The sequence below is a fragment of the Vulpes vulpes genome, chromosome 8 (genome assembly GCF_048418805.1).
Source record: "Vulpes vulpes isolate BD-2025 chromosome 8, VulVul3, whole genome shotgun sequence".
Taxonomy (NCBI): domain Eukaryota; kingdom Metazoa; phylum Chordata; class Mammalia; order Carnivora; family Canidae; genus Vulpes; species Vulpes vulpes.
The window spans coordinates 27,082,575-27,109,462 of NC_132787.1; positions in this window are offsets into that span (position 1 = coordinate 27,082,575).

The window sequence follows — 26,888 nt, forward strand, 5'->3', positions numbered from 1 at the left end:
TACTTTAATCTGCTATTTATGCCAGCACTAGAGATCCATGAAGGTCACTGACATTGTGTTTTAATTTATAGAGTTCTGTAAGGGAAATTATATTATCTAGTAGTATTTCTGAACTTGAAATTTACAGAAGGGTTTGGGGTATCTCTTTTTGAAATGTTAGAAAACAATCTCCATATACATGGTGATACTCTTTCCCTCCAGGGGATAAAGCCATCATAGGCATCAGAGCAGGGCTGTCAAATAGCAAATTGGAGCAATAAAACAATTACTTAAACTGCAAGTAAAAATTTCACATCAATTTAAAATTATCTTCATCTTCCTGTTAAGTTTCTGTTTTTCAAAGTTCCAAGAAAATGGGGCACCTGGCTGGCTCAGTCATTGAGCATCTGCCTTCAGCTCAAGTAGTGATCCCAGGATCCAGGGATCAAGTCCCATATCAGGCTCCCCACAGGAAGCCTGCTTCTCCCTCTACCTAAGTCTCTGCCTCTCTCTGTGTGTCTCTCATGAATAAATAAATAAAATAATTTTTTAAATGTTCCAAGAAACTATTTTGATGAGCAATTCCTGAAAGAAATTATTTTTCAACACATCTAGAAGCTAATATTGTGTGCATTAAAGGAAATGCCCAGAGAAAAGATGGACGGAATGAGCCCAAGCCAAGTGAAAACCAGTAATGCCAAATTCTGTCTCTCACTGTAAAAAGCTCCTCTTAGTTTCATGCCATCCAAACCATGACTTAGCATTTTGAAACAAGTGTACATGGTCAGTTCCAGGACAGAAAAAGAGAACTACTGAATAGATAGCAGACAACAAGATTAAAGCATTCTCAAGTCACTTTTTGCCTCATTTAGTTATTTATTCATTCATTTAACAAATACTTAGTGATGATGTACCTGATAGAAGGACTGTGTGTTGTATATTTGTGTTGGTTCCAAACTTCAGGAGTTCCCTAGGAGAAATCTGAAATCGGTCCCTGGACAGGACAGGTAAGGAGAGACTAAACAAAGAGGCAGGCCACTCCAGACTGGCAGGTGGCAGATGTAATAAGCAAGGGAACTTACACAGTTTGTCTTGGGTGGCTACATCTCCCCACCATAATCTTGAGAGTTTATGACCAGAGGCCTTAGCTGGGTTCAGTCATGTATACCATCTAGGGGTCTCAAGGAGCCCTTACTCTCTCAAGGTCATGTCCTTCAAAAGGCTCCTGCTGTGAGCACAGTGGGCAGAAGATACATTCCCAGGGCAGATGAGGGTCTAAGGAGACGCTGACTGCCTGGGTCCAGCTCTTGGGTCAACTAACAGTCATGTCCTCTTAACGACGCCCTCCAACAAGTTGGCATGTAACAAGACTGAAAAAGATAGTCCACATTCTCAGGGTTACTTAAGGTTCCATGAGGCTAAAAACTAAGTGGTAAGTATGAGGCTTTTCCTAAATGATTTGGGTGGGGAAAGTTTTTCTGGAAAACAATACTAAACTGGTATCTGATGAATAAAGTTTTCACCCTAGTGATTGCTAGGAAAAAAAACCATGAACTTTGATTTGAATAAAGGTATATGCAGGCAGAAATGTCTGGTGTAGAAACAGTACTATGCTAACCTCAACAAGAAAAAAATAAAAAATAAAAAACAAAACACAAAAACTGCATTTCCAAATTTAGTCAGCTAGGGACATTGAGTCAGGTCACTTAAAACAGGCACAAAGTTTCATCATTCCAAGGAGTTGAGTATTGTGCCTCTTATCTACTAATCTAAAATTAAATTTCCCATTTAGCTTTGACATAAAGACTATTTATAGACATTTTTAAAAAGAAGAAGAAAACTAAAAAGCTTAAACCCTGGGCGTAGTTCCTAAACCAAAAGCAATAAGAAGAAAGCGACATCTAATGGTTCAAAACATCTCCAGTTGCTCTTCAAAACTCAAGGGAATAGAAAAGACAGATTTTGACACAAACCATCAGACAAAGACAGCCTCAAAAGTCATCCTAAAAAGTCAAAAATGTCATCCAACCATCTGGGAAACGAACTCAATGCATTCAATCTCATGTCGTGCTGAGCTGTGGAAAGTTTAACCAAAAAGAATTCCAAAGATTAACCATAAACAGCTTAAATGCTTTTAGACTTCTTGTAGGATTTTTTCTCTTGTGAGAAAATAATAACACTTGTGTAGTGCAAACATGTACCAGATCCTCTCCTAAGTGCCTCATGTATATTAAGTCATTTAAAGATTGTTTTTACACAATCCACTTTTATGCAAATGAATAAACTGTAAGTTCTGCTAGAACCGTTAAGGTCAAAGTAGGAATAAATTAATGTTGTGCAAAGACAAAAGTATTAAATGGATTTGATTACTTCTTAGAACAGAACCACAAAGGAACTTAAGACGTCAAAGTTTATATTTCGGTCCTCAGGAGTTGTTGAAAAATCCATCCCATGAGAGGAAATGCAGCACTTTTACTTATTTTTACTTATTCCTTAATTTTTTCTGTCCTGTTCTTTGCTTTTTTTTCTTTTATTTATTTTTTTAACCAGAGTTCAATTTGCCAACATATAGCATATCATCCAATGCTCATCCTGTCAAGTGCCCCCCTCAGTGCCCGTCACCCAGTCACCCCAACCCCCCGCCCACCTCCCATTCCACTACCCCTTGTTCGTTTCTCAGAGTTAGGAGTCTCTCATGTTCAGTCATCCTCAATGATATTTTCACTCATTTTCTCTCCTTTCCCCTTTATTCCCTTTTACTATTTTTTAATATTCTCCAAATGAATGAGACCATATAATATTTGTCCTTCTCTGATTGACTTATTTCACTCAGCATAATACCATCCAATTCTTTGCTTTATCTTGCTCATCTGTGGAAAGTATTTTTTCCCTAGATTCTTTCTTCCATCACTGAATTTTACCAGTACTTATGGGCTTATAAAGGTATAATTCCAAATAGTTTATCTTTCTAAACATCATTCCTCCAATTCGAGAAAGAGTCACCAAGTTAATGGTATACCTGGCTTAAGCCTGGTAGGTCAAAAAGCCAGGCCAACACCAAGAAAAGATACATGAATCACAATATATGTGTCTTCTTTAGAAAAATGTCTTCATACAAAAAACGAGATTTTAAGTATTGCTCTGTGTTGCCTACTGAGGGAAGATTTTTTTAAAATGTGTTAATCACCGTAACTAGGTAAATATCAACCAATAAATATAAACTCCTGCCAAATCCAAATGTCCTTTTATTTCTCACGAAATGGTAGAAATCGTGTTTGTTTTCACCTACAGTTTTATCAGTCATGTGGTCTCTTGCCTACACATAAATTCAGCCTGAGAGACAGCCTCAGGATGTGACCTCATTACAGGACATTTTTGGCAATTAGCCATTCCTTTGTAACTAACAAAAAAGATACTAATTTTCTCTTAAGGATCCATAATTTGTTCTGAAGCATCTCTTGTTACATAGACCATCTTCAGACTTGAAGACTGGATAGGTAGAAGTGCTGTTGACTGGTCTCCTGGTTTGGGAATGCATCTTTGCTATATGTGGAAGCTTTTTGTCTCTTTTGTGGTGGTCAGAACGGAAAAGCATAGATTATATGACTTTATCAAAATGCATTTTTTATTATGTTCTTTACAATCAAGATAAGTTTCTTTTAGGAACCAAAATTCTGCATGCCCAAGTGTCTTTCCTTAAAAACTCAATATTTTATGAATGAGATACTTTGCACAGAATACATGAAGATTATCCACTAACCAACCTGGTAACCTCCAGCTCCTTCCAAATCTCTTAAGAGGGTTGGTGATTTTGTAGTCTTCAGAACAAGAGAAGCACACATTTTAGACATATAGCCCAGAAAAAATTTGATGATCAGGGTCCCCTGATGAATAAATAAAGCTCTGAACCATATCACTTTTTATTGGCTTATTAGTGACTTTCAAGAGCATGAGCAGTGATACTTTTTCATTATTTCTCTCAAAGAGGAAGAATTGGGGGGAAATAATCTAGCTTTTCTAAGTGAGCTCTACACCCAGTGTGGGACTTGAATGCATGACCCCAAGATCAAGAGTTTAATGTTCCACTGACTGAGCCAGCCCGGTGCCCTTATAGCTTTTCTTACTACACCAATTAAGAAGAAATGTCTCAGTGAAGCTTCTGGAAAAAATGACATGTTCCAGCAAAAAATTTAATGATGAACCCCACAAAATTGTCCTTCCCGAGGGTCCCCAAACTTCTTCACAATTCCAGACCCTGTGATATACATGCCTCAATTTCTTCCCAAAGTCCTTTTCAACCTTCCTCAGGAAGCTCCATCTCCCAGCCTTCACTCCTAGCATTGTTCCAGTATCTAAAAGACTGCTTGCTTGCATTTACTTGCACATATTAACTCCTCAATAAATGGTTTTTGACTGTTTCTTGAGCTAATTATAAGCATCACTGTAAGTTCCTTCCCAAATCCTTTCACAGTCTCTGGCGACAGCCAGCCTGTAAATGCGGTCATTTCAAGTTCACAGTGATATTTCTGGAGGCATGGAGGAAAGCAATACCGTTTCAGCAAACTAACAACTGAGTCAGGTCTTGCGTCAGGGAAAAGGGAAATCAGAGTGACTAAGACAACTTCCCCTAAGACAAGATATAGCAGGGCCTAAAGAGGATTAAACAAATTTAGTGGCTTAACCAATACAAATTTATTACCTTGCAGTTCTGGAGGTCAGAAGTTCAAATGGCATCTCGCTGGACTAAAATCAAGGTGTTGGCAGGTCTGCATCCTTTTGAAGAAGAATCCATTTCTTTGACTTTTCTAATTTCTAGGGGCCACCAACATTCCTTGGCTTATGGCTCCTTTCTTCCATCTTCAAAACTATCAAGGGATCCCTGGGTGGTTTAGTGGTTTAGCACCTGCCTTCGGCCCAGGGTGTGATCCTGGAGTCCTGGGATCGAGTCCCACATCCGGCTCCTTGCATGGAGCCTGCTTCTCCCTCTGCCTGTGTCTCTGCCTCTCTCCTTGTGTCTCTCATGAATAAATAAATAAAATCTTAAAAAAATATATATCAAGATTAAGTTGAGTCTTTCTCACATCGAATCATTCTGATCTCTTTTTCTGTTTCCCTCTTGCATTCTAAATGATCATTTTGATTACAACGTGCTCACCTGGATAATCCTGGGCAAGCTCCTTATTTGAAGATCCTTTAGCTGATTAGCATTCTTAATTCTAACTACATTAATTCCCATTTGACTTATAAAGTAGCATATTCAAAGGTTTCTGGGATGAAGACATGGACATCAGGATGAGCACTGGGTGTTATGCTATATGTTGGCAAATTGAGCTTCAATAAAAGATAGATGATAGATGATAGATAGATAGATAGATAGATAGATAGATAGATAGATAGATAAAAAGAAGACATGGACATCTTTAAAGAGCCCACTATTTTACCTACTACAGAAAACTATAAGAAAACCTGTCCTTTGTTACAGGAAAAAAAATCTGTCTTCCAAGGCTGTTAGCTATACAAGCATCCTTGAAAAGACAGCCCAGAACAAAGGGCAGTCAGAGCTTTCCTTCACAAGACATGCAGAAATCTGAGTCTTGGAGGACACGAGAAAGTATCCTCCAAGACTCATCATCACTTGATACCCTCATATATTTGCATAGGAAACTGAGTAAAGATTTCTAATTGTTTTAAATTATATATTTTCTCTAATACAGCTTTACTTATGCAAAAACGAAAGCCTCTGATGACCAGTCAAGTTACTGCTTTTGTTTTTGTTTTGTTTTGTTTTGTTTTTTTTATGACACTGACAGAATCTGGATCACAAGACTATATTTGTTTATATGGGTTAAAATGGATAGATAATTCCATATAGAAATTAAATTCCGTATCTAGAAATTATAGCTAGATCTTTCTAGCATAATTTTGCTAGTTTAGTCAAAGACTAAATATATAATCAAATCTCATCAACTTGAAGAGATCAATGAATACTTAGAGGAAACAAAGCAGTTTAAATAACCCGATAAATTTGGTTTGGGTGGCTAGCTTTGTGGGGAGGATTTTTGATATTTCATTACAGTGCTAAAGAATTTTCTATGTTAGGAAGTTCTTCATACTTAACCTTAAATCTTGCTATTTGCAGCTTTAACTCATCTCCTCTTAATCTGTCCTCTGGGATCTCTCTGTCACATGATCCTTTGTGCCTTCCAGAAGGAACAAAAATAAAAGACTCTCATGACACTCCTCCCTGATAAATTATACTAAAAGAAATTTGCCCTGTTCCTACAAATAAATCCATAAAGAAGACTCCTTGGTAAATTTTAGTTTTCTAGTGAAAATAAGTTCTGTCTATGCAAAATTTTTCTCACTGAAGTGAAATGAAAGGTGCTGATCACCTTTGGATAAATATTTGCATTTTATATTTTATTTATATAACAAAGTTAAAAGAGAAGTTCCAACTAAAGTACCAAGATAAAAATAAATGAAAAAAGTAGTATGATACACATGCAAAACTTACAAAGGAGTAAGCCAAAAACCTGTTACATGACTCTTAAAATTCTTTATGAACATTACGATTATAAAAGGTCAAACAATGGGGCACCTGGCTGGTTCAGTCAGTAGAATATGCAACTCTTGATCTCAGGATCATGAGTTCAAGCCTCATGTTGAGCCTAAAGCTTACTTTAAAAAAAAAAAAGCCAGATAGTTAGATATTGGTAAAATTTTTATGAAGATTTCTATGGAGGTAGCTGTTGCTCCTCTGAATCCCAATCTTCAGTGTCCCAATGAGTTTGGGGGGAAAGCAGACCCTCACCTCATGGCAAGAGGGAGCTTCAAGAAGACTATTCTTAGAGTAAACAATCCAAGGATTTGGCAGCAGGCCAAAAATAGCTTCCTGCTGTGCTAGAATCAGCCTTCATTTTCAGAATTTAAGCAAAGAATATTTCCATATGTGAGCCTAGAGCCACCATATATAGTGTTCTGATTATGTGCTATCAAGAGTATATCACCTATTGAGGGGAGAGGGGTACTGGAGGAATTCATTTATATGGTAACACAGGAATATTTATTATCTGGCACAGGGCAGTAGAGGGTCTTGTTCTAACAAAACCAGTATATATGGCCACAATTTCCCAACAGGCAGAAACAAAGTGCCTTGGGAAACATGCACTTCTTTCTAATAAACACAAAAGCATCATATGAGCAAGCAATGGCACTATGTGGGCTCTATATGTGTGTGACTGCGAGGGAGCACCCGCACAGGGACTCAATAAGGCTGCCTGCAGAGGTTCATGAGACCTCAGTAAAAAAAAGCCACACGTGGACTACCAAACCACAAGAGTCTGAAGAGGGCATGAGCAAGAGCATGTTCAACTGAAACAAGAGAACTACAGATGAGGAACCTCCAACCCTGTTGTTCTGATGCCAACAGAACAAAAGAAAGAGTTCATTTTGAATATTGGCAGATCCCTTTCTAGGAGATGTCAGTCAAGAACCTCCTTGCACCTTCCCCAATTTTTCTTCCCTCCTTCCTGTTTCAACTGCCAGGGTCAGCAACATTGGTTGGCAACACGGAAAGGGCAAAGAAAGCACGCATATAATGTGCTATCACAGAGTGACTGGGAAGTGCTAGAGGAATGCTAGTCCTCAAACTTTTCTCTCATACCTTCAGACTTCTTATGCTTGACTGATTCCTGCACAATTTCAAAATCAATTTCACACACAGAAATCCTAAGTTATAATGTTCCTTCCATCTCTAAAATTTGGTACGTTTTGACATTATTTTTATGCTTTAATTTTGCTAGCATTTTTTTAAAGATTTTATTTATTTATTCATGAGAGACAGAGAGAGAGGCAGAGACACAGGCAGAGGGAGAAGCAGGCTCCATGGAGGGAGCCTGATGCAGGACTCAATCCTGGGTCTCCAGGATCAGGCCCTGGGCTGAAGGCAGTGCCAAACCGCTGAGCCACCTGGGCTGCCCTTTTGCTAGCATTTAGAAAAATCATGAGCTAGGACAACTTAAAACCTGAGAAGGAAATGTAAGAAGTAATTAAACCTCAAAGAACAAAGACCAAAGGGCAAATAGGAATAAAGCAGGATACACAGAAACAGGCAGAAGCCAACAAAGGAGCCAGATTTTCAAGTAGGACAACAAAGTATTTTTTAACTTAATTGAGAGCTCATGAGAAAGTCAATGAAAGCAAGATGACTGACAGGTGGACTGAAGTCCCACCTCCAGCATCTATCCAGCACCCCTAAGGTGATCATCACTGTTGTGCCTTTCTGTAATGTGTATAATGAAAGATCAAGCTGTCAAGTGACAAAGCAAGGAAGCTAAGGAAACTGCTGGGATAGGAGACCTAAAAAAGAAAAGAGATCAAGGACACAGACCCAGGATGGACACTGAATCCAAAGATTAGAGTGAAGCGATAGGCCTAAATTAACACAAACCAGGGAAAACAAGCAGAAACCAAAGTTCTGACATATTCGCTAAATCCGAACCAGGTCAGCCACCAACATATTTGAGAGAAACAGGACGCTTAAAAAAACCAAATAGGAAGCCGTCTTCCAAAGAGGGCACTCTGAAGATTTTCAAATTGGTGCAAGTTCACATTTTTAAAGGAACCTGTTTGCAGATCCCCTACACTTAGAGGTACTTTTTCTATAACTGATACAATACACTCTTCTCAAAGTCACTTTTTTCCCTATGTACCAAAGAAAAGTTTACCTCTCACCCATCCCAAACCTTAAAATGTTCCAGAACCAGAGAGAATTCATCAATTCCTTTCATCAAAGCCTCAGAAACAGCTTCACATGCATACTTCTCAACAAGTCTAACTAAAAGATGCACTTCTCATCTATTTTCCCTTTTTAAAAAATCAAATATTTTAATATATCTGTGCCATTTTGAGCAGCTGTAAACCATTAATAATCATAGTGATAATTCAACACCACAGAACTATTTGAACATAATAACCTTAGGGTCACAGGAAAACATGTAATTTTTAACTTCAATTTACATAGTTTTTGTTGCTATTGCCATTAAATTTACTAAGGTGAACCTATCAGTGAGAGTTCTCAAGAGAAACAGGACCAATAGGAGACAGAAGAAAGAACTGGCTAGTGATTGTGGAGGCTGGCCAGTTTGAAACCTGTTCGGGGATCATATGAGCATGAAAACAGGCTCTTGGGCAATTACATGTAGCTGTTTATAAATTAAGGACTCAGATTATCCTAGACATACATATTAGCTTCGTGAACTTGGACAATTACTTAAATGGAGTTCCTTGGCCTGGGGGTTGTTGTTTTTATACGTCATATTAAGCACTTACTTCATCCAGTTTAGGACAAGATTAACTGAGATAACATTTGCAAACCACTTAGGATCATTTCTGACACACAGTAAATCTTCAACAAATGCTATTATTATTAAGCAACAGGTATCATTTGCAGATCGTAACCCACCAAGACCTGTAATGCAGGAGGAACTCTCAAAATCTGCCAGACTCCTCTCTCTCTAATCCTCCTTTCAGATCAATCCCCAGGATCCTATGGGTAGGCAAGAAAACACTGATCCTTAATCCCAACCTCAGTTCATAAAGGACAGCATCTCCAATTATTCTCTAGAAAGTGTCCTAGCACTGGATCCCCCACATTGCTTAAGCATACATTAGACATTAGTTCTCTCTTTTCTACTGAGCATGCATCCCAGCCAAGCCTCTTCCTAATGGTAGCTCTGGTTCCTTAAGGGATCTCTAATAACCCTGGATCTCAGAGTTCCTTTGCTGATCTACTCAATTATAAGATAGCTTTCACAGTTTAAAAACAATTTTTTTTCCAGATCAAAGGATTTTGTTTGTGTAGAGGAGCTATTAATGCTTTCAGGTAGCGTGGGGTAAAAAATCACTCTGCTTTGACTATAATCCTTGCAGACTGGGTATGCCCACTTTCCTGATTCCTTTGGAGGGGTTTCCTGGCCTTCCTCCTTTTTTTAAGATTTTATTTATTTATTCATGAAAGAGGGAGAGAGAGAGGCAGAGACATAGGCAGAGGGAGCCCGATGTGAGACTCGATCCTGAGACTCCAGGATCATGCCCTGAGCCGAAGGCAGACGCTCAGCTACTGAGCCACTCAGACATCCCTCCTGAACTTCTTCATATGCACTGTTCTCTTCTAAACCCTTCTGCTTCTTAGCCAAAATGCAGTTCTCTGAATTTCCTAAAGCTGCTTCTCCCCCACAGGCTAAATTATCTCTCCTAAGCCTTCTATCTGTAAAAGTCAGAAATTATCGAACTATCCAAGTGTTTTCCACAATTTTGCCTATTCGTCCGAATGGTCACTTTTAATCATTTTAATTTATTTCTCCAAATTTAAGCCTTTGCATTTTGTCAAGTTGAGTCCAGGAAATAGGCCTCTTCAAAGAGGGAAAACACAAAATATCATATTACTCTTTCAACATAATTTTGATTTGATCAAAGATTTCCTTCAATTTCGTCTTCACAAAGCATGGATTTTCCAGCTGAACCTTGCTCGTTCCCCATTTAAATTAAAAAATCATTTAAAAAAACATTTCAGTAATAATGGACTTTGAAGACACTTCAGAGAAAGAGAACAAAGAAGAAAAAATACCACATTTCCATCACCCAAAGACAACCACTGTCAACATTTCTGGATCTTTTCTCTGAGCCAAAAAAAGAAAAAGTGCCTTTCCCACTACATGCACATGCACACACGCATACACACTCACACACACATACACACACACACACACACACAGGTATATTAAAGGAAAGAAGAAAAAAAAACAGATACAAGTAATTTCCTGACTTTAAATCTTGTACAGACATTTGTGCTAATTTCCCAACAACCTTCATTTCCTTATGTCACCAGATAGAACAAGAGGTTTCTGAGCAGGCCGAGTTGGTCTTCCTGCCCCACTGCCCATCAAATTTCCAATCTTAGTTCCCTCACTTTTGCAAGCCTAACAGGCTTCCTACCGCTTCTGTCCTTTAGATGGCAGCATGGTCTCTAACACTTTGCTGCCTCTTTCCCAAGTAGTACAATTCTCTCAATCAAAAGGAATGTTAAGGTTGAATTATCTGACGGAGTCTGAGGAGTAGAAGTTGAGAGGGGAACGAAGAGTCACTGAGAGTGAACATGTGGAACATGGAGAAGCCAGAAGTTGTCTGCAGAATCACAGGCTTCCAGCTACCACATCTCTGCCAAAGACATGACAGCTGTCATCACCACAGCCCACTCCCTGTTACTGCAAGAGTCTGAACGACAAAACGTGTCTGTTCGTTCACTCATTCCTTCAAAATGTATTTACAGACCTCTTACTGTGTGTCAGAAAAGTAGGGTGGCAGCCAGGACTGGACAAGAATGCTGTCTACTAGCAAGGTGGCAGACAGGAGACACTGGGACAGAGGTGGATAAAACACCATTCTGTACCATTTATCCCGCCCTCACTGATCATATATTCTAGTGGAGGAGACAGATGACAAGTATACAATATAAACTGAGGTAATGATAAGCACTCTGAGGAAAAATAAAACAGGGCAAAGGAGTTAGAAAGGGTATAAGGAAAAAAATAAGAATTTTTTTTAAAGGGTATAAGGAATGGCCGCTTCACACAGGATTGTTGAGGAAGGTTTCTCTCAGGAGGTGATATTCAAGCAAAGACCTGATGAAGCAAGCAAGGGAGAGTTACTGAGATACCTGAAGGGAAAAAAGGCTAAAGCCATGTTATTCAGACAGTCTTAGTTTGTTCAAGGAAAAGATGGAAGCCAGTGTGACTGAAAAAAGGTAAGCAAACCAACAGGCAACCAGAGAGATGAGACCTTGTAGGGCCTTGCAGGCCATGGAAAAGGCTCTGGAATTTATCATAAAGGTCAAGAAAAGCCTTTTGGCAGGAGGGAGGTTTGAACAGAGGGGTAATAAGATCTAATTTCAGTTTTAATCCAAATTACACCAGCTGCTGTACAGAGTACAGGTTGGATTTGGGGTAAGGAGAGGCAGTAGTGAGGTCAGTCATGTGGCTATTGCAAAGCCAACGGAGAGATGGTGGCGGCCTATTGTGGATGAGGAATAGAGAGCAAGACTTGGGGGGGTGGGTAGAGGGGAGTTGTTTGCCGGGGGATTAGGGAGGGGTCAACAGTTTCCTGTGGGGTAGTTGGATTTGAATAGAATAGAATCACATTCTATTACAGATGTCAAATAGGCAAATGGATACACAAATCCAAAGCTCAGTGGAAAGATCAGAACTGGAGAAAACTTGAAAGTCCTGTGTATTTCTAATATTCATAACCAATCAGCTGAATAAGATCACCTTGGAAGCAAGTGAGAGCCTAAGCCCTGGGGCATGCCAACATTTAGAGGGGCCAGCAAACTCAAAAAGAAAACCATAGTAGTTAGGTGTTCCAGAAGATGATGTTTCAATAAGAAGTGATGAACTTTGTCCATAGCTTCCAAGAATTCAAGTAAATGCATATCAAGAAGTGGCCACTGGATTGAGCAAGATGAGAGTCACCGCTGATGCTGGCGAGTGCACTCTTGGCACATGTGGGGAAAGGGCTTGGCTGGAGTGAAAGAGAAAACATGGTGGAAGGACACAGAGCACAGACATCCTGCTGAGTGTCAGTGTAAAGAGAAACAGAAAAATGAAACAAAAACTATTTATGCTCTTGTTCCTCCTTAAATCACTATTTCCCATAGTTAACTATTATTTTCTTTAAGAAGAGCCTGGTATTAGTCCCTGTTCCAAAACTTTGAGAGCCAAGTGTTCCTCCGTTTCCCTTCTGCTTTGCCAGTCTCCTTGAAGGGCACATGTCCCAAACAGCATAGCTACAAGGTGAAGAAAGATTACCCCATATCAGACTTTACCACGCAAGAGGTAAGCACACTTTGTCACTAGGATTTGGGAATCGCAGCTGGCATGAATCATCTCAATGCTCTACCTCTGTTTATAGGCTAAAATCCTTTTCATCTCTTCCCATCCATGGTTTCTGGCTACGCAAGTCCTCTCATCCTCAAAGGTAGTATTTCTCAAATTTGGTAAGTAGGTTGCCTGCTTCATGATGAAACTGTACTTAAGTCCAGGAGAAGAGAAAAAGGATAATGTAATGAGATCCCATAAAAGCAAATATGGTGAATTTAAAGCACTGTCCTTGGATAGGGATAAATCCTCTCATCTTTGAGTGTCTCCTTTTATAAAATAATGGTGATATTAGATGACAGAAGGGGTTCCCCCCTCATTATTTAGCAAAAATAAAGTCAGGTATCTGTACCTTGCTTCCAATGCTATTTTCTAGATACTATCACTTTGTAATATCCACAAGTCTAACAACCATTGCTTTAAAGCATAACTCGACTGGCACCTTGGCCAGGACGACTTCCATTATGTGCCCAAATCCAAAGTGACTTCTGATGTTGTTTATTTTGCTTTGATCCGTTGGCCTTTGAATATATTTCTCTCTCCTCCTGGAGACCAAATTCCTTCAGTTAAGTGATTCTTTCCTATTATCCATACTAAGAAGCTCAGAAAAATATATTCTTATACAAATGAGAAAATTGAGATCTAGAGAAATTAAATTACCTATAAATTATAATCACTAATATTTACTGAGCACTCACTATGTGCTGGACATTCTTATAAGCATTTCACATATATTTATTTATTTTGCCCTCACAACAAGCCTATAAGGTAGGCTACTATCACCATACTCATTTTGCAGAAAGATTCAGCAACCTGCCCGAGGTCAAAGAGGTAGTAGGAAATAGTCACTCTAAGGTGGGAATCCCAGTAGCCTGGCTCCAGAGTCCATGAAGTTAACACTACAGTACAGGTGAAAAGGGGCGTGACTTTTCACAATACAAACTGGTCTCCTAGTTCTTGGCTGGCATTCTTTTCTAGAAGGCTATGATTGCAAAATCACCTTTTCTTCAACAGGTTTTTTGAAGTATTTATAATTTCAAGTCTATTTATCAAAAGAGTCAATCCCTTTTATAATGTCCAGCCAGTACTTCAGTATAATTATCTCAGATTTCCCATCCCATATTCTAATTGTCTACATACATCTGCTTAGCTATAAGGTCTTGCTAATTCTGTCTGAATTTCTTTCCCAACTGTCCCCCAGAAAGAAAGAAAGAAAATTAAGTCATCAAACATTGTTCAAGCAACTGTGACCAGAAACTCAATAAGGTAGGAAATGAGCCAATAACATCAAGCATCCTTTCATTAAGATTTTTCAGTACCTATTTGGTCCATCTTAAATAAAGCTGGCTTCACCTGAGAACCCCAAATTTAAATGTGGTGAGTACCCCTACAGGTTGAATCCTTTGTGTGGCAGGTATTTCATCTCACACTTTAAAATTCTGAAGAGAATTCTATGCCTCAAACCCAAGGAAAATATCAGTGGTACCAAAAAAAATCAAGGACAGAGTGGCTGTCCTGTCAAAAAGGCCCATATGATTTTATTCTAAGAGAGTTTCATATTTTATTTGGCTGAAAAACCCCTCTTAGAAATCACAGAAAAAGTTTATCATTGTACAGCCCCAGTAGGATATTACTTTCCTAAATAATGATCATAGTGTTAATATGTATCAAAAATACATTTTTAGAAGAAAAAAATTTTTTAAAAGAAGAAAAAATTAACAAAAGTCTATGGAAGTCCTAAATTTACACACCTTCTCAATGTCAATGTGGTAAATATCCTTATTTCCCCACATCAGTGACAATCCCGAGACGGAAGTTCTTATCACAACAGAAAGTATCCCCTACCTACACTCTCCCAGCAGACTTCTGCTAAAAATCCCACTCCAAGTTCTTCCTCCCAGGACTCATTTTGCAGCACCAATGACTTGCCCCAGGCATAGCAGGAGATGCCTCGGACCTCTCGTGTTCTCCATCCAGGAGTACAACCCTGACAAGTGAGTCTATAACCTTAACAGTGAAGTAAGTCTCTCTTGAGACCTTTTGGCTTTGTTTATTCATCAGTTGCTCCTGAATGCCAGAGACTCACATGGAATTTGAGACCTAGAGTCTCCTCCCATAGTACACATCACTTTTCTGAAAAGCTCCCCTTGCCCCCAAATACAGATGATCCAAAAGCATTCATAATTTGCAGAGTGGAGAACAGACCTCATCACAACCCTAGTAGCCTTCCTGCCTCTCAATGAGATTGTTGAACATCTCATAAGAAATATGTTCTTATACCACCTAGGGAGTTGGGGTAGGCCATCACATATTTAGCAACAATTTCTGGAAATATACAGAGAAACTCCTAGAAATACACATACAGGGGTACCTGGGTGGCTCAGTCAGCTGAGCCTCCAACTCTTGATTTTGGTTCCGGTCATGATCTCAGGGTCCTAAAATCAAGCTCTGAGTCAGGCTCCATGCTCAGATTCTCTTTTCCACTCCCTTTGCCCCATCCCCTGCTCATGCTAAGTCTCTATCAAAAAAAAAAAAAAAAAAAAAAAAACGGAGAGAGAGAAAAGAAATACACACAGTATCCCACACACAAACACACAGTAAATATAACTGTATTTACTAAAAACAGATAACTCATCATTTTTCAAGTCATCACAAAGCATTTATAAAATTCAACTCTATGTTTTGAGATTTTTCATATGTTCATGAAATACTACTGTAGGTTTTAAAAATACAATAAAAAAATACGTTAAAAAATTCAACTATATGGTCAGTGAAAAAGAAAACCTCATAAAGTACAAAATTCAACAAATAATCCAGGGCACAGTTGTTGACCATAATACAATAAAGTACAAATAACCAAAGTATAAGCAAAAAAGACTTGTCAATTATAAAGCAATCACACAAATAACTTTCAGGTGATAATAACGTTTTTAATTACAACCTCAGAAAAGGTTTTTGGTGTGTGTTTTTGAGATTAAAGCCTACATTTCCGACGTAAACTTTTTAACATCAACATTATTACATTATTCAAGTATCACTATGCCTAGCCATAGACTTTCCCAGGGTTTAATTATTTCTGCTAAGATTAGTTTGGTTTCCGTAGAAATCTCAAACAGCTCACCCTTTAGAAAAGCTTGTGGGGGACATATTAGTGCAGACCTTGGGTACATTCAGGATGAACCTAAAATATAAAATCAGACCTTGGGGTAAGTTTTATTACAAACTCATGACCTCTTTAAAGTGTGTGTTTAAAAGATGATGAATCTTCAAGTAACTTCATACTAACTCAAACCGTTTCTCCCAAATGGCATTTAAGATTTTAAAAATTGCAGACTTGCCTCTAACTTACTCTAATTTCCCTAAAGCATGTTCTTCTAAGAGCCAAGAAACTCATTTAGGCTGTTAATTAAATCTGTCCCCCAAAGATGAAACAGAGAACATGAAGTTACAAATCTAAATATACCCAACACCTACAACATTTTAACATTCGTAAAAGATGTATCTACACAGGATCAACTACAGATTCAAAAGAATTCCTTATTCCTACACTGAACAGGCCTCCAGAATTGAACATAGGACCCTTAGAGGAACCATGACACACCAAAATAGAGTGAAAGAAAAGGGTATGATTTCAGAGTCAAATAAAATTATTCCATGGGCCCTTAAAAACTCAGGCATTTTCATGAGGCTAAGAGATTATTTTTTATAAAAGGAAACATATGTTATCCATAGAGATCTTTTCATTAAACCCCAAAGTCTCATCTATTTGCTGGTTATAAAAATTCTACATATGGAAAGTAACTGTAAAACCACTGAACTTGAAATTCAATGTATGTGCATATAGACATTGCATGTAATTTCCTGGGTGTATAACTTTTAAGCAGCATGTAAAATACCTTTGTGAGTCTTGCTCTGTTTTACTTTTTTTCAGTGTTAAGTGATACCAAGTTTCAGAGTAACAGTGTTATGTCTGGGTTTATACTTGAACAGGGCTTCTTATTTTCTCTGGCCACACACAGTTAGAGGAAATTAAATTTGGCCCTAAGAGTCTACACACGAAGCACTAGGTGTTTTATTTACCTCTCAAAGAAACTGTGCCATGAAACAGCTAATCATCTGTCCATCCCTCTATATCAAGAAATTAGGTCCCTTAATAGATTATGTGGTAGAGGGAAAAGGCCCACAGGAATTGAAATCAAGTAGCTCCACCACTTAGCAAGCAGCTCTGTGATTTAAGACTCCTCAGGATATCAAATGATACCTCGTCTATATTAAATGAGAGTAAAGATTTCTTCCCTGTCGACCCTACAGTATGTTGCAGAAGGTATGAGAAAATGAATGTGCAACCTTCAACAAGCACAGGATCCCTGTTGGGCACTGGGGAAGCAGTGGTAAGACATGGCCTTACCTTGTAAGTTTGTAAAGAGCGCCCCACATCAACCACTTACCCCCAGTACAAGGGTAATGCTCCTCCCCCAACAACAGTCAGAATCTCACAGATGGGATCATTAGGTCTGAAAAGCTTTTCTCCAGAATTCCTCAGAGCTCACTGCCTCATTAATTTAGTACATGTTTAAGATGTTATAATTTTTTTAAACTTTTTATTGTGGAGCTTTTCAAACAAATACAGAGAAAAAGGTTAATAAATCCCTACATACCTGTCACTCTGCTTCCACACTCAACTCATAGCCTCCTTGTTCCAATTAGGACTCTTTTCTGATGCCCCCTGCCCATTTCTGGATTATGTTAAAGCAAATCTCAAGACATTCTTTCATCTATACACCTCAGTATACTTCATTGTGGGATCCCTGGGTGGCGCAGCGGTTTGGCGCCTGTCTTTGGCCCGGGGCACAATCCTGGAGACCCAGGATTGAATCCCACATCGGGCTCCCGGTGCATGGAGCCTGCTTCTCCCTCTGCCTGTGTCTCTGCCTCTCTCTCTCTCTCTCTCTCTCCTCTGTGTGTGTGTGTAACTATCATAAATAAATAAAAATTTTAAAAAATTTTTAAATTTCATTGTAATGTGTTTATATACATTTCCATATGATAAAGGCTCTTTTTTTTTTTTTAACAAAATCACAATTACAGCATCACACCTAAACCTGACATTTTACTTAAAATTAAAAATCCTGGGGCATCTGGGTAGCTCAGTCAGTTATGTACCCAATGATTTCAGCTCAGGTCATGATCACAAGGTTGAGGGGTTAAGCTCTGAGTCTAGCTTAGCCTGGAGTCTGCTTAAGATTCTCTCCCTCTCAGCCTCGGTGTCCATCGAAAGATGAATGGATAAAGAAGATGTGGTTTATGTATACAATGGAATGACAAATACCCACCATTTGCTTCAACGTGGATGGAACTGGAGGGTATTATGCTGAGTGAAGTAAGTCAATCAGAGAAGGACAAACAGTGTATGTTCTCATTCATTTGGGGAATATAAATAATAGTGAAAGGGAATATAAAGGAAGGGAAAAGAAATGTTGGGAAATATCAGGAAGGGAGACAGAACATAAAGACTCCTAACTTGGGGAAACGAACTAGGGGTGGTGGAAGGGGAGGAGGGCGGGTGTTGGAGGGGAATGGGTGACAGGCACTGAGGGGGACACTTGACGGGATGAGCACTGGGTGTTCTTCTGTATGTTGGTAAATTGAACACCAATAAAAATTAATTTAAAAAAAAAAAAAAACTCTTAGTTGACAGGGGCGCCTGGCTGGCTCAGTCAGTGGAGCATGTAACTCTTGATTTCGGGTTGTTAAGTTCAAGCCCCAAGTTGGGGGCTTAAAAATAAAATAAAATATTTTTACTTAAAAATAAAAATATATATATATTAAAAAAAAAGATTCTCTCCCTCTCCTGTTGCTCTCCCCTCACCAGGCTCACTCTCTCAAAAAAATAAATAAATAAATAAAATTAAAATTACAAACCCCCAGTGCTTTCTTTCCCTACTTATTCTCTATTGCCTTAATTGCTATCTGACTTACTCTACGGTTTGCCTATTTATTCATTGTCTATCTCATCCACTAGAATGTAAGCTCCCTGAAAGCAGGTATTTTTGTCTGTTTTGTTCTCTACTGTATTCCTAGTATCTAGAATTGTGCCAAACATTGAAGGCACTCAGTGATTTGTTTCTGAATAAAAGAATCCTTTGAAGTCATAAGAAAAGATTGGATGCAGGGGCACCAGGGTGGCTCAGTCAGTTAAGCATCCAACTCTTAATCTCAGCTCAGGACTTCATCTCAGAGTCCTGAGTTCAAGCCCAGCACTTGAACAGATTGTATTCATATGATAAACTTAAGACAAAACCCTACCCTAGCCTTAAATGCCAGCTAAGCTTTTGATCAGAGCAAAACAGCAGACTTTTCAAATTTATTCTTTCCAAGAAAACCTGAAGTCCTGTATTCCTATTTAATTGCTCAAGGGTGTACTCAGATGACAAGATAGAATGTTAAGGAAACAAAGAGACCTAAGAATTATTACCACCTTGACAGAAAGCAATTTTAATTCTGTTCAAAAGTTCTTAGTCCTTGGAAACACTGAGGAGCAGACCATTATTTCTGCAACTTCAATTCCTACTTCCTATTTATTAATAGTCTAGGAGCAGGCATACGCTAAGAGTAAAATTTCCAGATTCTATTTTGAATAAATAATAATAGCTAACTTTGGTAGAGCACTTATTATGCACAAGGCATCTTCTAAGTGTTTTACCCATATTACTTCATTTTATCATCATAATGACTCTACAATGTAGATAAAATTATCCTGTTAATAGATGAGGTTGAATGAGACACAGAGTAAGAACTCTCCATAACAGAGCAGAGTACAGTCAACATCCCTCCACTGGAAAGTAAGAGCTCATGACCTGAGCCCAGGAGTTCTTGGTCCACAACCTGTACTCTGAATCCCTGTGCTATCCCCAAAATATCACACATCAGCGAGCTGCCATGTTGCATTCTCCATGAGGAAACCAGTAGTGCAGCACCTAAGAACAAAATCTTGGGAATCAATCTGACATGGATTAGTATCTAAGCTCTTCTAGTTATATGACCCTTAGTAAATTAACCTGAGGTTCAGTTTCTTCATTTCTAAAATAGAAATTAAGGACACCTAGATGACTCAGTTGGTCAAGCGTCTGCCTTTGGCTCAGGTCATAATCTCAGGGTCCTCAGACCAAGTCCCACATTGGGCTCCCTGCTCAGCGGGGAGTCTGCTGTCCCTGTGCCCCTCCCCCATACTCATTTTCTCTCTCTCTCAAATAAATAAAAATCTTTTAAAAATAAAAATAAGGAATAAAATAGGCATTATAATAAAACATACCTCACATAATTAATGAAAGCGTTAAATGAGAGAATCTATGTAAGGTATTCAGTTCAATTTCATTTTGTGGGTGTCAAAGCCACAGAGCAATTAAGAGCAATCTGTGAAGTCAGAACGCCTGGGCTGGAATCTCAGTAATGCCATTCACTCTAACCTTGGGCAAGTTATTTAACTCCTCTGTACCTTTATTTCCTCATCTATAAAATAGGGAAAATATCAGTACTTACCTTATGACAGTTAAGAGTGTTACTCCATATAACAGCTCAGAACAGCACCTAACACATTATAAATTCTCAATAAATGTTAACTATTTTTTCATTATAACTATCTCTGTTATTCCTCCCTCTTCCCAACATATTTCCAAGCCAGCTTTCCATATCCCACACTCCCAGATGTTACACACTTAACAGAAAATTAAAATTAACATTTCCCCAGAGATCCCAAGAACTAACAATTATAAAACTTCAAAGAAAGGTGCCAGCTGATCATGTCCAAAATTTACAAATGCAAAGTCTCAGACCTGGTTTCCCACAAGGCAGAGAGCCAGCTTTAAACATCTGTCAGGCCTGGAGAGAGTGAAACTATCCCATCACAGACCCTCCTTAGCTTCTAATGGGGTCAAAACGGCATCCAGAGAGTGGGCGAGGATGGAGAATAAGAGAAGAACCTGACCTTGCTTCCCATTTAGACATCCTTGGTTCCCTCCAGAGATGCTCCAGAGGAAATTACAGTGGAGAAAAAAGCCCATAAGAGACCCTGGTTATATGGTGGATAAAGAAGAGTTGTACTGTCTGAAGACAGAAATGTTCATTAATACACTGAGCTGTATACACTTGTAAATATAGAATTGGGACTGTGTGTATGCAATCTAAAGTAGGGTAGTCAAGTCCCTAGAATTCAAGAAGAATTCTCTGCTTCTCCCCCACTAAATAAATTATACAAGGTCAGTAGGAGACAAACATAAATTGTGAATTTTTTGACATCTTACATATTTTACTCATGTAACATACAAGCTGTCTTCAGTTGCCTCCTGTGTCCCAACTTCCCCACTACCAGCTTAGGAACACCCCAGGGACACTCACCTATCTCCACCCTCTCAACCTCCCATCTCTGCCTAACGCCAGCAGATTTTAGATTCACCTTAGATTCCACCATAAAGCTCAGGCCACCCAAACCTCCCCACTGTTCCAACAGAAGTCAGATGTATACACAAGCCACTGTTTTCTGCACATAACCAATCCCTCTGCTTACAATATCCTTCCCCCCCTCTTCTGCACCTGCTGAACACCTGCAAGACATCATCAACAATGGCATCACCTGGGGATACCTGGGTGGTTCAGCGGTTTAATGCCTGCCTTTGGCCCAGGGTGCCATCCTGGAGTCCCGGGATCGAGTCCTACGTCGAGCTCCTGGCATGGAGCCTGATTCTCCCTCTGCCTGTGTCTCTGCCTCTCTCTCTCTCTCTCTCTCTCTCTCTCTCTCTCTATCAGAAATAAATAAATCTTAAAAAAAAAAAACAATGGCATCACCCTAGTAGATACTTTCCCAATCTTTAAATACATTCACCCCTGCCTCCGAGTGGCACACTGTATGCGACCCCATTATACACTTTTTATAGTGTACTGAGTGGTGTAATTACTTCACTGCGCTGAAGGATACATTGGGGCAGGGTCATCTTCATCTAGGTAAACTCTTTAGCAATGAAAAGAATCAATCTGTGTTTACTGAACTCAAACAAGGCATTTTGTTTTATTCATAATGTTTATGTGGTTCTTTTCATAACCTTTCCAGTCAATTCTCCACCTTTAAAATTTCATATATATATAAATCAAATATTTCTAAGTACAATAACATAACAATTGATTTCTAGATAAAGCACAAAAATCTCCTAAAACTATGAAAGTCTTTTACAAGAGACAGGTAACAGTAAAGAGTTCCAGCTCAGAAGATTATATCGTCCATCTATTTTCTCATGGCTGAGGAGGAGCTCCACCAATAAGGAGCTCCTGCCAATAAAAGTTTGACACAATGGTCCTTCCCATTTGGAAGACAGCACATGTTTCCCCCTTCTCTCAGAGTTTTGTCCAGATGCAACAAAGCAGATTGCTTTAGATACAGAAAATTTTCTCTGGCTTGTGCTGGGGCTCCCTGCACAGACTTCTCTTTCATCTGCCTTCAGAGCATTTTCTTGTCTGGCCTTAAAAACCCCTGGAGATACTTCATAAGACTCAACAGACACAGGCAAGATCGGCACATTCCAACTTGATTGAAGGAAGAGAACAGATGATGTGCACATTTTTCAAGGCCACATGTACCTCTTCTAGGCAAAAGGGGCACCAACAAGAGAAAGCTGGGCCTTTACTAAAAGTGGAGGGCTTCCATCCATAAGTCCTGCTGGCAGTCAACTGATTAACTCTTACTTTGAAAGAACTCAAACACTACTACTTGCATGCTTTTCACACTGATTTTATCATTGTAGGCAAAAGAAATATTCACTAAGGACAGTTATATATTGGAGAAACAAATGTAATTTCAAGGGAATATTCAATATAACTAAGCAATTTCTATATCCTTAGCATGACTTATACATTTTACATTTTCAGACAGGTTCCATCAATTTCATAGGAGGAAAATTCTCTCTGGTGCTGATAGTTAAGTAACTAAATCCACTCCTTTCCCATGTCTACTATCTTATTATACAAGTGGGATCTGATGGGGCACTGACTGCCCTATAGACAGAAAGTTGGAGTTGGGCGTGACAGGAAGCCAGCGGGTGGACAAAGGGGATTGCACAGCCAGACATTATTGTTTGTTTGCTGCATGGTAACGATTCAGTAAATCTTTTCTGAATCTATGGTTCTACCTGCAAGTTGAACAATATGGTAGTGAGTGATCTTAATTATTATAGAATATGGGCAGCGCGGGTGGCTCAGGGATTTAGCACTGCCTTCAGCCCAGGGCCTGATCCTGGAGACCCGGGATGGAGTCCCATGTCGGGCTCCCTGCATGGAGCCTGCTTCTCCTTCTGCCTGTGTCTCTGCCTCTCTCTCTCTCTCTCTCTCTCTCTCTCTCGAATAAATAAATAAAATCTTTTTAAAAATTATTACAGAATACTAAAGCCCAAGAGATGCATTGTTGTCAGATATTTCAAAATACTGCATAAATGACTATAAACATAAGCTGGAAGTTAATTACTAGGACATCATTTATTGGCTCACATACTACCCCCAGGGCCATATGCCAGGGATTTGGACACAGATAGTCATGTTCAAGCCCTGATTAAATCATCAAACTTACCAGGAGTTCCAGCACAACTCAATGGCATGGCTCCTTAGGCTGGCTATCAAAAGCAGCACTATAGTCTCATGGTTTAGCCCAGTATTCAGAAATAATAATTTTTCTGTCTGCACTTCCCAAGACTCCACAGGGTTGCAGGAAGAAGGGAGACTACAGACTTCTATACTGACATGTTACCTGGTTTTCTACTCTAGGAGTAGAGCATAGTTTCCACAAAGCACACTCATGCCGTTAGAAAAGGGTTAGTATGAAGGTGTTATGCAGATGGCCCATATAAGGACGAGCAGTGACACATCACTAGTTAAGGTATGCTTGTGACTTGTCACAGAAAACCCTCAATCCTTCTCTCTCTAGAGAAGTTCACCCCAAATGCCCTAACTACATCTCCCACGAAAGCTATAGCAGCCAGAAGAGCAGAAGTAAACTGAACCTAAGACTCAAATTTCTTTTCTTTCTCCAAAGGTACAAGGTCTATCACTGGAGCTATGAATTAAGTACAAAGCGGGTGGACATCAGTTTTGCCTCACCTATAAAGTAAATTCTCAGCAAGGTGATTTCTATTGTGATTTCTACAAACTCCATGGGGCAGCTAACTTCTTAAGGAGTTTTTCTGAACCTTACAAATGTAAATGCCATTTCTCTTGCTGCCGGTCATCTCCTCCCTTGCCCTAATAATCTCTCATTACCCCTGTGTAAGTATGGCCACTTCAGAACAGGTTACAAACTCTCTATAGCACCAAGTAACACATAAACTCTACCACCCCATCCCTATCTCCAGGGCAAAGCCCCACTCTGCCTTCACTTAGGGAATCCCCTTCCAGAGCAGATGCCTTCCATTATGGCTGACACGGGCAAGGACAAGGAATGCCTGACAAGATGTTTTCAATATTACATTAACATATGCTAAGGGAAATAAGTCAGTTAGAGGAAGACAAATACCGTATGATTTCACTCATATGTGGAATTTAAGAAACAAAACAGATGAACACAGAGGAAGGGAAGGAAAAATAAAATAAAAACAGAGAGGGGGGCAAACCATAGGAGACTCTTAACTATAGAAAACAAACTGAGAGTTGCTGAGGGGGGAGAGGTGATTGGGTGATGGGCATTAAGGAGGCACTTGAAACAATGAGCACTGGATGATACGTGCAACTGATGAATCACTAAATTCTACCCCTAAAACTATATATATATATATAGAGAGAGAGAGAGAGAGAGAATTTTATTTATTTATTCATGAGACATAAGCAGAGGGAGAAGCAGGCTCCCTGCAGGGAGCCTGATGTAGGACTCAATCCCAGGACCTTGGGATCATGCCCTGAGCCAAAGGCACATGCTCAAACACTGAGCCATCCAGGTGCCCCAATAAAATCTTTTTTTTTTAATTTCTTTTTATTGGACTTCAGTTTGCCAACATATAGCATAACACCCAGTGTTCATCATGCCAAGTGCCCCCCTCAGTGCCTGTCACCCAGTCACCCCAACTCCCCGCCCACCTCCCTTTCCACCACCCCTTGTTTGTTTCCCAGAGCTAGGTGTCTCCCATGTTTTGTCACCCCCACTGATATTTTCACTCATTTTCTCTCTTCTTCCCTTTATTCTCCCCCACTATTTTTTATATTCCCCAAATGAATGAGACCATATAATGTTTGTCCTTCTCTGATTGACTTACTTCACTCAGCATAATACCCTCCAGTTCCATCCACGTTGAAGCAAATGGTGGGTATTTGTCTCTTCTGATGGCTGAGTAATATTCCATTATATACATAGACCACAGCTTCTTTATCCATTCATCTTTCGGGGGGACACCGAGGCTCCTTCCACAGTTTGGCTATTGTGGATATTGCTGCTATTTAAAAAAAAAAAAAAAAAGTCCATGGGACACCTGGGTGGTTCAGTGGTTGAGCATGTGCCTTTGGCTCAGGGCGTGGTCCTAGAGTCCCAGGATCGAGTCCTACATTAGGCTCCCTGCATGGAGCCTACTTCTCCCTCTGCCTGAGTCTTCTCTGTGTGTCTCTCATAAATAAATAAATAAAATATTTTTAAAAAATAAAAAAAATTTTTTAACTTCTTATCATAAGACAAAGAAATTGGTAACTATGTGTGGACAATCGTTATATGGTTTCACTCATACACGGAACAGAAGAAATAGTGAAAGGGATTATAAGGAAAGGAGAGGAACTGAATGGGGGAAAATTAGAGAGGGAGACAAGCCATGAGACTCCTAACTCTGAGAAACAAACAAAGGGTTGCAGAAGGGGAGGTGGGTGGGGGGATGAGGTAATTGCATGATGGGCATTAAAGAGGGCACTTGATGGGATGAGCACTGGGTGTTATACTGTATATTGACAAATTGAATTTAAATTTAAAAAATTTAAAAAAAGAAATTGGTAACTATGTGGTGATGGATGATATTAACTGGACTAATTGTGGTGATCATTTCATAATATACATAAATGTCAAATTATTACATTGTATATCTGAAATATAATGCTGTATGTCAGTTATATCTCAATAAAAATAGAAATTTTAAATTCTTTTAAAATAAAAATCAGGGTTTTTTTTAAACAATATCTTGTTAATCTTTTTTTTTTTAAGATTTTATTTATTTATTCATGAAAGACACTGAGAGAGAGGGAGAGATTCAGAGACACAGGGAGAGGGCGAAGCAGGCTCCATGCAGGGAGCCCGATATGGGACTCAATCCCGGGTCTCCAGGATCACACCCTGGGCCTAAGGCGGCACTAAACCGCTGAACCACCCAGGGATACCCAATGAGGGTTTTCTTTTAAGTAACTTTCTCAAAGAAAAGAATGCCACATTCATAGTATTGCCTTACATATTGGGCCAGTTTAAATCCTAAACATCAAGCAAAAACATCTTGTGCTTCTCTTCACTACACCATCTTCCCAAGCTTAAACTAGGCCTAACACTTTGCCTTTTTTTTTTCTTTAATGATTTTATTTATTTATTTTAGAGACAGTGCAAGCATAAGGGGGCAGAGAGAGAGACAGGCAGACGGCGCTGAGTGCAGAGCCCAATGCAGGGCTTGATCCCACCACCCTGAGATCATGACCTGAGCTAGAACCAAGAGCTGGAAGCTTAACTGACTAAGTCACCCCAGGCCTAAGATTCTTCTATTCTTTGTCAGATTCTTGAGGATATAAAAAAAATCACTTTTAGACACCAAGCGGAGTAAATCTTAAATAAAGTGGTATTGCTTTTATCTTTACTCCCTTTTTGCTGAACACTTACAAGAAAGTTTAATTCTTTGGTGTTCAGGACCACACTTCATGTTCTATAACTAAAAGGACGCACTATATTTGTAAACTAACTAGGGCATGGCATTCAATCCAGATTTGCAGCAA